The 13,147-nt window shown below is 52.2% G+C and overlaps 1 protein-coding gene across 5 annotated transcripts in view; it reads right to left on the bottom strand.

The window, feature by feature from the left end:
* The window catches only part of SULF2 (sulfatase 2), a 140,664-nt gene extending 130,432 nt beyond the window's left edge, over nt 1–10,232 (bottom strand). The window contains exon 1 of one of the 5 annotated variants that reach the window (XM_067708375.1): nt 9,712–10,232. The gene's annotated coding sequence lies outside the window, so the exon portion shown is untranslated. Of the gene's footprint in view, nt 1–9,013; nt 9,154–9,506; nt 9,673–9,711 lie in introns of those variants that run through there. The other 4 variants (XM_067708374.1, XM_067708371.1, XM_067708373.1 and 1 more) reach the window with 4 other exon arrangements.
* Between the last annotated feature and the right edge of the window lie 2,915 nt (nt 10,233–13,147).

Raw genomic sequence — 13,147 nt, forward strand, 5'->3', positions numbered from 1 at the left:
GTCTGGTTCTGGAGTCTACGCCCTTGACCATGATGACACATGGATTCTCAGGGCGTTATGTTCAATCATCTGTACCATCTTCATCTCCTGTCCAGGTGGAAACCACTAATACCCAGATTAACCCGAGAACTCATCACCCCATTCACTGGAGAGCCTGGTCCACGCCAACCACATGCGTTTATTTCACTGGCTGGACTGGGACATTTTAGGAACACGTCAACAGGAAGGGTGAGGGGCAGAAAGAGGGGCTTGGGGACAAATCTGAGGCAGAAACTGTGGGTGCCTCCCCTTCCGGTCATTCCCTGGTCTACAGGACCCCAGTTTTTTCAGGGGGTGGATCTTCCCCCACCCTGGCAACAAACCAGCATTAGTCTAAGCCAGTGGTTCTCCAGGGGGTGAAATCATTCCCCAAAGAGGCGTTTCTCTGGAATTTGTGAGGTTTTGGTTGTCACATGACTGGGGGATGCTTCTGGTGTCTAGTGGGGTTGCAGGGATGGCGGATAATGCAATGCTCCACGCAGTGAAGAGTCGCCCCATTTCCAGCATGACTTTTGGACATCCCACCAGACACTCATGTAGGTGAAAAAGATTTTACATTGCCTGATCTTAGACATGAACTCCGCTTCACACATAAACGCCAAAGATGTATTTGTGTGGTTCTACCCTATGCTGAATTTTCCAGGAATGCAACCGCTAAGTAAACTGAGGGAAGACTGTAGTTTGTTTCCTTTGGAAAATTTGGTAAATTGTTCTGCTTTGGAAAATCGTATTACTTATGGCCATAGCACTTGTGGTCTTCAAGTTGCCAAACCCAAACATCTGTATCCCACTGCATCTGTAGCTGTCAGATTTATGTGATTCTATACTAGTGTGAGCATCTGACTGCTTCTTACACCTTCTAATGTAGTTGTGTCTAAGTGTTCATAGGCTGCAATATATATGCTTAATTAGAAATCACTTTCCTTTTTAGCTTTTCTTTAAATTACAGTGAGGGTACTTTATTGATTAAAATATATGTGTAGACAGGTTATATTATCTATGAATTTACTTCAGGTAAACTTGTCAAAATCTGTTTGTTATAAGAAGAAGGTGTTTGACCTGCTAATTTGGGGAACAACTAAGCTAAACCGAACATAAAAACCCTATTTCCCTTTGTCAGTGTTTGGCTTAGAGGCTAGTACAAAACCCAACCCCAGGGCAATGAAGCTAAACCTAAGTCTGCTGGGGTGGGGGTGTTCTTGGAAGGATTTTGCTCTCTAATTAAAAGAGAGATCACAAGGAATCCTGCTCTTTATTCCCATTTTGTAGGGGGATGTGATGTCTGGAGCTGTGGCAGCCATCTTGAGATCATGAAGCAACAAAGACCATGAAGCTGAGGACAGAGGAACAGGCTAGGAACATCCTGGGTCCTTGAGGACATTATTTTTTAGCAACAAATTGGCCCTTGGGCTCCCCCACTTTGGATTCTCATTATGTGAGAATTAAGTGTTGCTACTGCACAAGCCACTCTCAGCCAGGAATTCTATTACTTGCAGTGAACACATCTTGATTCACACTCAAGTGATTAGGACTCCAAACCACTAAGACTCTAGTAGGCTCTCCTCCTCTCTGAAATATCAAGGTAAGTGGCCTGCAATCAGAAGTCTGTGGACAGTGCCCGTCTCTAGAACAGGCCAGAAATGCTGCTTTTGGATGATGTGATTTTCACCAGAGCATGAACATCTCCTGGACTTTTGTGGCTAAAAACACTCCCCTGTTCTGGCTGCTGAGGTGGGTCAAGTCACCCGCTGGGACCCTGGTCTCCAGCCAATAAGAAAGGCTGTTGGCAGCATTCTTCTCCTAACACATCTGGCTTCCACCTGGCCAAACACATCTCGGGTACTGTTCATGGTCTCCGGGGACAGCCCTATCCATCAACTCACACACACAAGCCCTGCTCATAACGACTCTGAGTTTGGGATAGAACTTATCCAAGTTTCAATCAAGGCCCAGGCGTATAAAGCAGTGGATACAGGCCTTTCGTAAGACGAAGCTACACGTCAGAGGCCAGGGCCACCGGGCAGCATGTGTTTTGGAATCATATTAAGAGACCGTGGAAAATTCAAAACAGTGGCAGATACTGGTTAGAGAGAATTCCACGAAGTCTGGGTCTGGGCTGGAGGAGAAGCTCTGAAGACCATGTGACCAGCTGTTCTACCAAGGAGGCACTGTGCTGCCTGTAAGGCCCAGGATCCCATTTGAACTTCAGCAGTTTCCCGAGGGCATCTGCTGCAGAGTGATGACTATTTAGCTCTGTCTGCTAATCACTGAGCAATGAGTAGATGGACAAGGTGGGGTGAAGGGGCTCAGCCTGGGCCTTTGGGAATTTCTCAGGAGGATCATAAAGAGGTGAGCGTGTGGGATGTCTAAAAATATTCATCCAATTGATGCATGACAGGCACTGGAGCGGGGGACGAGGGAGGAAAGCCCATCAGGGAACAAAATACATTCTCCCTAGATGATTGTGTCCAGTCCCAGGGCTTAAAATAACATGGATGTACCGATGACTCTCAAATTTCACTTGCCAGTACCAACCAGCTCCAGACTTGTGTATCCAGCACCCAGTGAGCCTTCCGCCACCCAGGTCGAGTGTCATCTCAAACCCAACATTTCCACGACTACATTCTGGATTATCCTCGCTCCTCCAAACCTTCTCTCCTCGTCTTCCCTACTTAGGAATCACCATACTCCAAGCTGCCCAGTCATCTTTGACTCCTCGGCCTTAGAGATATATGGGGCTGAGTCAGTCTCTGTTGTGGGGTTGTCCTGCACATTGTAGGGTGTTTAACAGCATCCCTGGCCTCCACCCACTAGATACCAGTAGCATCTCCTCCCTAGTTGTGACAACCAAAAACACCTCCAGACATTGCTAAATGTCTCCTGGGGGGCAAAGTTGTCCTTGGTTGAAAACTACAGCTCTTCCCTCACTTTGAGTATCCAATCCACCAGAAAGTTCCACAGGCTTTGCCCCCCAAATATATCTCCAATCCACCCATTTCACTCCATCTCCATTCCTACCACCAAAATCCTGGCCCATATCAGCTCACCATCCTCATGTCTCTGCTTCCACCTGCAAAGCATCCCTCTCATGGTAGCCACTGACATCTTTTTAAAACACCAATCCTGTCATTCCCTGACTTAAAACTCTCCAGTGGTTTTCCATTTCATTTGAAATAAATTCTAAATTTCTCACCTTGGCCCCCATTTCTCACCACTGACCTCAACCCCCACCCCCACCCCACCCCGCCGCTTACTCACTACCCTTCACCCCACTGGACTTCTATTTGTGTTTTAAACAGGTGTCTTGAACAGGCCACTCCTCTCCACCTCCAGGCCTTTGCACTGGCTGCTCCTTCTACCTGGAATGCTCTTCCTCTACATCTTCCCCAGGTTGGCTCATCTCAAAATTTAGGTCAAAACTCAAAAGTCACATCCTCAGAGGGGCCTCCCTTGACCACCTGCCAAAAGTTGCCCTCCCCCACTCCCCATAATTTCCCATCATGTCACTATCTTATTTCCACCGTACAGCCTGGCACTTTCTGAAAGAGCCTCGGACTCGTTTGCTTGTGTATTATCTGCTTTCTCACCCTCTGGAATGTAATTCCATGAGAGTAGGGTTCTCTCTTGTTCATCCTAACGCCTAACACAGTGCCTGTCACACAATAGCTGCTCAATAAACACGTGTGCACTGACAAATAAGAGGAATGACCTCTTAATCTGTACTGCAGTTTCCAGAACACCTTTATACGCCTGATCTCATTTAGAGCATTTCCTCTGCCTTCTGGCTGCCCCTGCATCAGACAGGAGTACAAGATATGCACACTCGATGGGCCCTCTTTCCACCTCTTTGCTGATGTGGAACACACACACACGCACACACACACAGGGCACTCTGGTTCCCTTCCAGCAGCCAGGGCCCTCCCTGGGAGTTTGATTCAGCAGGGTCTGGAATTTGAGCTTTTTAACAAATACCTCCAGACGACTCTCATGGTGGAAGGTTGGGCAAACACTGCCCCACCAGAAGTCACAGAATCGTAGAAGTCCCTCGCTGACTGTCTCAAGGACCTGTAGGGACCCGGGCCACTCTCTGCTGGAATGGGCTAAATGCCTTGAGCCGTCATGAGCCTTACTTCAAACCGTTGGAGCCTAGAAGACACCAGGGTCTGTAGCCCATCCAGGAGGAAGAGTTTCAGAAGAAGAGACCTTCAGCCCCTTACCCCTTAAGGATAAAGGTGCAGAGTCTCTCGCGGGAAATGAGACAGGCTGGGACCTGGGACCCTTTGCTGCAGTGCCGCAGTTCTTGCACCTGCTCAAACGTCTCCTCGAGCAACAAAATACAAAGAAACTATAAGGGATTAAAAATAACTGTGCGCATGCACAATTGGGGCAAATTCTGGACAACAAGATACAAAGAGACCAAAAAGCTCAACTGCCACTTTTAAAGAGCCCGGAGCAAAAACAGGGCACTGCGCATGCCCCCTGCACACAACACCACCTAAGGGGGGGGCAGCCCACCTAAGCCACCGCTCCAGTCCGACCCCTGGACATACCCCTACCATCACCCCATATAAGGAATCAGCTCACACACCCTGAGGGAGGGAGCGAGCCAGCAAGGGAACCTGTACTTGTTCTTACCCCCCACCCCCGCAGCAGCAGGGGCCCCAATAAAGCCTTACCTGAAAAAAAAAAAATTCAGGCCAGGTAGCACCTGTCAGACACTAAGGCAGAAAAGTCCAGCCTCCAGCACTTGTTAACCTCAGTGGAGGGGCAGGGGAGGCTGTCCACTAAGCAGCTGTTTCTGCGGTACCCCCTCGACCAAACTGGAAGCAGGTCCATCTGGCCATCATGTGTCACATTCATGTCCCCCCTCATCATAGGCACTGGTGGTCTGCCTCCCCAGCAGCCAGCCTCCCTTTCCCTGGTGTCCTCTGGGGCCTTGGGGTCTTAGTTGGTTTGCCCCCAGCTCCAGGGCGGGCCCTGGGAGCCTGGCCTAAGCCCATGGTCATTGACTCATTTCCATGGCCAGTGGCTGACCTGGAGTGAGCACGTGACATAAAACAGTCTAATCAGAGGGACGGTTGGGGCTTGGGTGGGCATTACCAGAAAAGAGGCTTGTTCTTTCCTGGTGGGCTCAAACCAGAGAGAATGAGAGGACAGCTCTTGAGCTCAACTCCTTACTCATGAGAACAGCCAATGTTTCCCCAGGGCTTGCCTGTGTCAGACACCATGTTAAAGCCCTTGACACTGATGATCTCATTTTAGCCTTTCCTACCAGCCAGGAGAGAGGTGCTGTGATTATCGACACTTGCTGGTTGAGAACACTGAGGCAATAGAAAGGTTAAGTAACGTGCCGTGGATCACATAACCGGGCAGGTAGCCACGCAGCCTTGCTCTCCTGACCACGGTGCTAGAGGCTGCCCGCCTCTCAGAGCTGGAGAGAGAAACCAGCCCCGTGGAAGAAAGAGCAGAGACGGAGAGGAACAGATTTTCAGGCCAAAATCTGAGCCCTGACTCAGCTGCGCCTGAAGCTGTTACCTTAGCATTTTTTGGTCATGAAAGCCAGTAAGTCCCTTTCTCTTCTTAAATTGATTTGTGATTTTTTCCCCCTACTTTCTGTTGCTTACAAGAGAAAAGGTCCCGGTTACTTCCCAGTCCTTCTAGGAAAGTACCCCTGATAATCCACTTGCGACTTGCACACAGCTGCTGCCCAGTAAACACCAGCAGATGCGGGTGAGGACGGCTCTCGCTTCCCACCCGTTAACCCGCTGGGTCTGTAACCCTGACACCCACCTGCAGCCAGCCTAACGCCACTTCCCCTCTCCTCTCCGAGTGAGGCCTGGTTCCCTAGCAACCACCCCAGTTAGGCAAACACGCCATTTATCAGGATGCCAATTAATTATAATGATCTTAATGATCTTCCAATTAGGCAGCGCCTTGCATCTGGATCAGGGGCACTGCAGATTTTCCGCCAGGGCCCATCACAAGGAAGTGCGTGGAAGGTAGGCCAGGGTGAGGCCTCCCTCACCTGGAGGTCAGCACTGAGAGGAGGCCCTACCTTCCACATCCACTGGTCACACAGGGCCCAGGCCTGAAACAAAGGGCCCTGGACCCCCTCCCCTCCCCCACCCCTCCAGGGACAGGCCGATGCGACTCCATCACCAACCACAAGAGGGCCACACCTCTTGGAGAATTTTCACCCTCTTGCCATTGTGCCTTCAGTGGGCACGAACCCTCCCCTCAGATCTCATGGCTTTTGGCTGTCAGTCCGCGTGATACATCCCTTTGCATCCTGACTCAGGGAGAGTGTGTGCGTAATTGCAGGGAGAAGGGAACATGGCCAGGCAATCACATATTTTCCTCAAGGCATCCCTCACCCCCAAAACCAAAATACAAACCCCAGCCTCCCCCAAACACTGGAGATTTTTGGAGAGAAGTGGGACTACTGAGGGGCTTCTGCCTTTCAAAGTTTGATCGTCTAATTGTGTTTCTTTTTTTTCCCCACTGCATATCTGTTTCTTCTACACTTGGAATAAAGGTCAAGGAGGGAAGCGAGTACAGTGGGTCAGAGTGGACCCCGGAGGCCCAGGGTCTTGCCAATCCCAGCTGTACCACTGACCAGCTGTTGGAAAGTCACGATCCTCTCAGTGCCTTAGTTTCCTCCTCTTTAACACGATGACAATCACAGGACCTACCTCCCAGGTGTTTTGAGTGAATGAGTTATCATGCCTAAGGATTTAGAACAGTGCTTGGCCCCTGAAACACTACATAAGTGTTAACTATCATATCAAGTCTAGACTAAACCCTTTCTTTTAAATACAAAATGGTCAGAAATGATGATATTCTCCTGCAGGACAAGGCTTTCAGTCTCTTTCTGAGGGAAGGAAGTCTAAAAACAGATTGGATGGAGTTGGGCCAGATTCCCTGGCTGGCTAACTCAGAAGACCAGAAGCTGCCCCCTTGAGGCAGGTCCAAACAGAAAAAGCGAACATATCCAGGGAAAGGAAGAGGGAAATATTATTCCCAAATCTAAAGGATCTTCAAGTGTGAGGGTGTGCGACCGCACACCAGCTAGGTCCTAGGGATGGCGGCTAAAGGGAGTTGCTGGGCAGGGGACACACACATGTACATACACCACACACAGTCTCACACACAGCCGCCTGGTCCTCCTCCAGGCGGAGGCTTTTTACAATTAACTCATCACTCAACCCTCAAGTTTGAAAACTTAACATGCTATTAAGGTTTCAGACAAAGCCATAAATTCAAATAAAAAAACCGAAAAATATACACAAAGCCCAAAGCCCAAACCCACACTGACTCTCAGCCATGGCAGCCATGCCGACATCATGCATTTATGTGCATAAACTTGGCCCAAGGAAGATCCTTCGTGAGCAAACGTCCAACTGCCATCAGCAAAGCCTGCCACCATCTCCCCTCGAGCTGCTATGAGGACACTAAGTTACACACCCGGACAGGCTGTTGTGATGAGTTCTCTCCTCCACACGTGGGACAAGCACAGCTGGGAGAACCTCTCTCACCAGGTGAGTGGTCTTCAGTCTGTCCTCCCCACCCCCTTTCTACATGGAATGAATGCCTTTAATTTAATTAAAACCCTCCAGTGGCTCCACAATGGGTAGTGGAGATGCAGCAATAGCAAATCTCCTTCACTATTATCTACAAGATGAGAGTAACTGTTCCTGCTCCGGGGAGAGACACTGGGTGTCCTCCAGGGAAAGCCCATCCTCCCTGCTTCTCTGGCCCCCAGAGAACCTGCCCAAGAGCAGCCTCCCTTCTCTGCCCCAAAGGAAGGTAGAGTGGCGCTGTGGGAAAGAGGCAGGGGACAGATGGAGGGGCACGCGGGAGGGTGTCCCGACATGCACAGATGTGCAAATACCCAGATTCAAATGTAAGCTAAATGTAATGACTTGGTTAATTAAATATTGACTTTTAACTCAAAAAGTGATTAAAACAAGCTGCAGGAAAGGCTGTCCAGAGAGCAGAGGGGGCAGGGAATTGATTCAGAACTTTCAGGAAGGGCGAAGAGGAGAAGGAAAAAGGGGACTGTCAAAATGAATGTCTGGGCTTGTCCTACTGTGTGCAGGGGCCATGGTCTTCAGTCTCTACACGGGGAATTGCGGACAGAGGTCACTGGGCAAAACTAGGATTTGTGGGTGTCACCTTACTGTTTCCCACCCTTAGACCGCATCTCTTTTCCTAGCTGCCCTCAAAGTGAACTGAAAGCTTGTGGTGCTCAGGAACTCGAGCCTGTTCATCGCTTTTCTCTAGGTCATAACGCGGTGCCGGGCACCAGGAGGTGCTCCATAAAGGCTTGCAGAACGAATGAATGAACTACTATAAAGAATATTAAAAGACAAGAAAAAGTACAGTTCTAGAAATCGCTGCGGCTCCACTGTCACACTCCGAAATCCTCGGGCGGCTGGACGGGAGCATCTCTCTACAAGGAGATGAGAACTGGTTCCGACCCAGCCTAGGAGGAGATTTGTTTTTATAATCCCATTTGCTTTCAGTATGTGCGAGCTCCCTATCACTCTGAAGATCCGGTCCACTGCTTTCCCGTGTCCTGCCCGGACAAGCCCCACGTGGTCTGGCTTCTAGCCGGTCCGTTGGGTCTAAACTCAAAGGGGTCAAAGAGGCCAGCCCCCTGCGGCCGGCGAGCCCAGGAGCGCTGCCTCCAAGGTCTCCAAGGCTCCGCGAGGCGCGTCGGCGGGTCAGGGGCGCGGTGGAAAGTCCTCGCCCGCTCGCCCAACCCGCCAGAGGGGTCAAACGGGTCATCCTCCCGCGGCCCGCCGGCGCCGGAGCCACCCTGCAGCCCGCGCTCTGCGCTGGGGCCGGAGCCTAGCGGTGGGGACTGGCCCCAAGCTCACCTGGGAAGCAGTCGCGGCCGCGCGCGCCCCGGAGCCGACTCCGGCCGCGGGGAGCCCCCGCCCCGCCCACCTGGCCCCCGCGCCCCACTCACCAGCGCGCACGGCCCCGGCGGCCTCAGCGGGCGCTGGGCGACGCCGCCTCTACCGCAGCCCGGCCGGGCCGCGGGGCGCAGGGGAGTCCGCGCCGCTGCTGCTGCTGCTGCTGTTGCTGCCGCCGCCGCCGCCGCTGCTGCATCCCCAGCGAGTGCTGCTGCCGCTCCTCCTCCCCTCCCTCCGCCTCCTCCCGCCTCTCCGCCCTCTGGCTCCGCCGCCGCCGCCCCCCGGCCCCCGCCCCGGCGCGCCGCCCTCGCCAAAGTCCGGGTCCGCACCTTGCCCGGGCGGCTCTCGCATCGCCGCAGCCTGGCCGCCGCGCCGCCCGAGCCTGCCCCTTGGCACCGTGCGGCCCGGCCCCCCGACTGCCTGCCTGCCGCCCAGCTCCGCGCGGGGGAGGCGAGCGCGCGCCGCGGAGGGGAGCGGCGGGCCGGCAGCCGCGGGGGACCCCGCCGCGGCGCCCTCCCGGTGCCCCAGCGCGCGCGAGCTCTTTACCTCTGGCTGGAAGGACGGGCGGCCCGGCTGGCCCGGCCCTGCTGTCCCCGGCGTCCGGCCCCGGCCCCGAAGTCTGGCCCCGGACGGCTCAACGGCGGAGAGCGGGGGTCCGGACAGCCCTCTGCCTCCTGATGCCTCGGGACCCCGCTGGCCGCGCTCCCGGCGCCGAGCGCGCACCCTCGCCGGGCCACAGACGCACACTCACCCGACACACACTCGCTCCAGCTCGCCCTCGGCGGAGAGTTGAAACAGCTGTGGGATTCGCCCAGGAGCTGGAAATGAGGGAGGGACGCGGGCCGGAGCCGTGCGTGTGAGGGTGTGTGTGTGTGTTGACACACACACACATGAGGGGGGCATCTCTAATAACTCAAATATTGCAATAAAGTCAGGAGGGCCATCGATCAGGTCCACTTGGCTGGAAGCGAAGAGAAAGAATCCTTGCCTCTTTTCCGCTTTCTTTTTCTCCTCCCTCTGAGCTGGAAGGAGCCAAGTGTTCCTCGGGACGTACGACGGTCCCGGCCGGGCGCTCTCCTCGTAATGACACGTTAATAAATGTTTTATCTGCTTTCACAAGGGCTCGCCCCGGCCTGCAAACACCCGACCGCCTTCGCTGAAAGCCCGGCGCTCGCCTCTAACCACACACGTTAGCTTTTGGAGACGCCGGCTCGAGCTGTGGCCCGCGGCTGGGTCGAAGGGTGAACTGCCCACGCGCCCAGGAATCTCCCTGAGACATTAACTTGAGCTCACGTGAAAATAGCTGCCGTTGCCCAGAAATGGTTCGGGAATAGGAAAGAAAGGAGGAGAAAGTGGCTTCCTCCGAAAGGGGAGGAATTCGACTCAAGGTGGTGCTGTCTACCGCGCTTTCCACTGTCCCCAGCGTCGCAGAAGAGGCCAGAGGGGGACCTGGCTGATAGGGATGGGCAATGAGCCGGCAGAGAACCAACTAGTAGCTGCAGAAAGCACAGCTGAGCTGCTAAGGGAAAAAAGACTCAGCTGTAGATAGGTATACTTGCAGGCAGTAGTAACTGAGGTAAACCTGGTAACACTCTTACGAGGTATTATTATACCAATATTACACAACTGTAAGTAGTGGACCCAGGATTTGAACCCAACACATTTGGCTTCAGAGTTTTTTTAAAATTCCAGGCCATTGTTACTTTCCAACACAGCGTCTCTTTTCTCTGCCGCAGTCTTCTTTCATGCTAGCTGGGGTTGTCATATTTAGTAAATAAAAATACAGAAGGTCCATGAGGATATACTTATACTAAAAAATTCTTCATTGTTCATCAGAAATTCAAATTGAGTGTCCTGACTCCTTTATGGCGGGGGCTCTAGGCTCTCCCCGCCATAATCTCCCTTAGCTACCCCAGATCAATTTACAGTCTAAGTAAATCAGAAAAACCTGGAACTTGCTTTTCCAAATCAGATTCTGGTGCCCACCTTTTGGGACCACTGAGGTTGCTGTTCCTCTGCCCTCTTTTTGCCTTGAATCAAAATGTGAGGCTTACCTCTTCACCATCAGCAATGAAAAATAGTGGGGACCCCTACCCTTTTGGCCTCATCTTTGCAGAAGGGACACATTTGCTGCAGAGCCTCTATTACCGTGCTATCCGGGAGAAGTATAAAGCTGGCTAAGTATGTAATTTTTTTCCGTGTTTTTTTTTTGTTTTGGTCGCACCCTGCGGCATGTGGGATCTTAGTTCCCCAACCAGGGATGGAACCCACGCCTCCTGCATTGGAAGGCAGAGTCTTAACCACTGGACCACCGGGGATGTCCTAGCTATGTATGTAATTTAACATTTTCTGGTAGCTGCCTTGGAAAAAGAAACAGAAACAGGTGAAATTAACTTTAATAATAGTTTATTTAACCTAGTATATCCCAAATATTATCGCTTCAACACATAATCAGTGTACACATTATTAATGAGAGATCTGACATTCTTTTTTCTTACTAAGTCTTTGGAATCCAGTATGGATTTTATGCTTACAGCAGCTCTCAATTCAGACCAACCACATGGGGCTAGGGGACCCCATATTGGACAGTGCAGCTCTAGTAGGTTCTGTGGTCCACGGCTGAGTGTTTGTACCAGGTTACCTCCTGTAATCCTCTTCATCTTGCAAGAAAACTGATGCTCAGAAAGGTAAAAGGGTATTAATCACGGTCACAAAGTTGACAAACGGGATTTTGACCCACTTGAGGCTCTGCCTGGCTTTGGGACATGTTTTCCCTGGGGCAACAGTTTTCTAACTGGGACCTCAGAGCCCCATGGGGGTGTCTCAGCGGCCTGGGGTGGTGGAAGGAGGTGAGATCTGCCTTTTGCCTACTTGTTATGTTGGGTTCTGGAGAATATTGCAGAGGTAGAGGGGAATTCCACTGCAAACAAGTTCAGAAACACACTGCCTTCCTTCAGGCCTCACATTCATGAGGCCTGGTCCAGGATCCCTGGTTGGGGAACTAAGATCCCACATGCTGCAGGATGCGGCCAAAACAAAAAAAAAAAGAAAGAAATAAAAAGAAATAAAAAGAAAACAAGTTACATACATAGCCAGCTTTATACTTCTCCCGGATAGCACGGTAATAGAGGCTCTGCAGCAAATGTGTCCCTTCTGCAAAGATGAGGCCAAAAGGGTGGGGGGGTCCCACCACTTTTTGTTGGTGATGGTGAAGAGGTAAAGCCTCACATCTTGATGAATGGCTCTCCCTTCCCTAAATGGGCTGCGCCTGCAGTTTTCTTCTCCATCCTGTCTCCTCATCAGGGAACCCCAGTAGCGGAGGGGCAGCTCACCTTTGTGGGGCTATAGGTGGGGCTGAGATGGTGTCATTTGATTATCTGTTTTGGATATTTATTCTTTCCGCTGTTGCTGTTCATAGACCAAATGTTGTGATGTCTGTGACTTGCCCCTTGTCCTTTATTAGGAAGGAGATGGGTCTTGTTGTGTGAGTGCCTCTTCGTGTGTGTGTACACGTGCCCGTGTATGTGTGCAACCACGTACGTGTGTCCATTGTAGGCAGCTGCTCTAGATCCGGCTTCAGGTCAGGACTTAACTCGCCAGCTCAGACGCCCAGAGGTCTGCAAAGTGCCCTCTGGCCACGTTGTCCTATAATTCTCAGCAAACCCATGGTCCTTTCGGTCCGAGGCCTCGGCCTAAGTTTTCCAGGTTCCCTCCAGGCAGGTGGGGACTCCTGGCCCCATTTGGGAGCTCAGGGTCTGCCTGGGAGACACAAGGGGTCTCAGGGGCTCAGATGCCCCCCAGCCTGGGAAGTCACTCAGCCACGACTGGGTGGGGTCCTGGGTGCGGCCTCAGTATAAGTCTCAGGCCCTTCCACCTCCTGATTCTGCAGCCCCTGCCGGTCTCCACTCACACCGTCGGGGACGGCCTGTCTCAGCTCCGTGTCCCTCCTCACTCTGGTGGCACCTCTCGCTGTGATGACCCTGGTCCTGGTTGGGTAATCGGGCTTTTCAGGCTTCTCACACCACTCCCCACCTCCTTGTTGCTTTAACCTCAGGGTACCTTTCCCTTGACACCCACAAGTCCCCTTTCCTCCTCCCGTGTGTTCCCTTTGTGCAGAACCCCCGTCTGGTTCTATCGACCTGGCTCAGCCAGAATGCTCTTCTATTTCAGGGACTCCTATGCAACAA

This window comes from Pseudorca crassidens, chromosome 15 (genome assembly GCF_039906515.1).
Source record: "Pseudorca crassidens isolate mPseCra1 chromosome 15, mPseCra1.hap1, whole genome shotgun sequence".
Taxonomy (NCBI): domain Eukaryota; kingdom Metazoa; phylum Chordata; class Mammalia; order Artiodactyla; family Delphinidae; genus Pseudorca; species Pseudorca crassidens.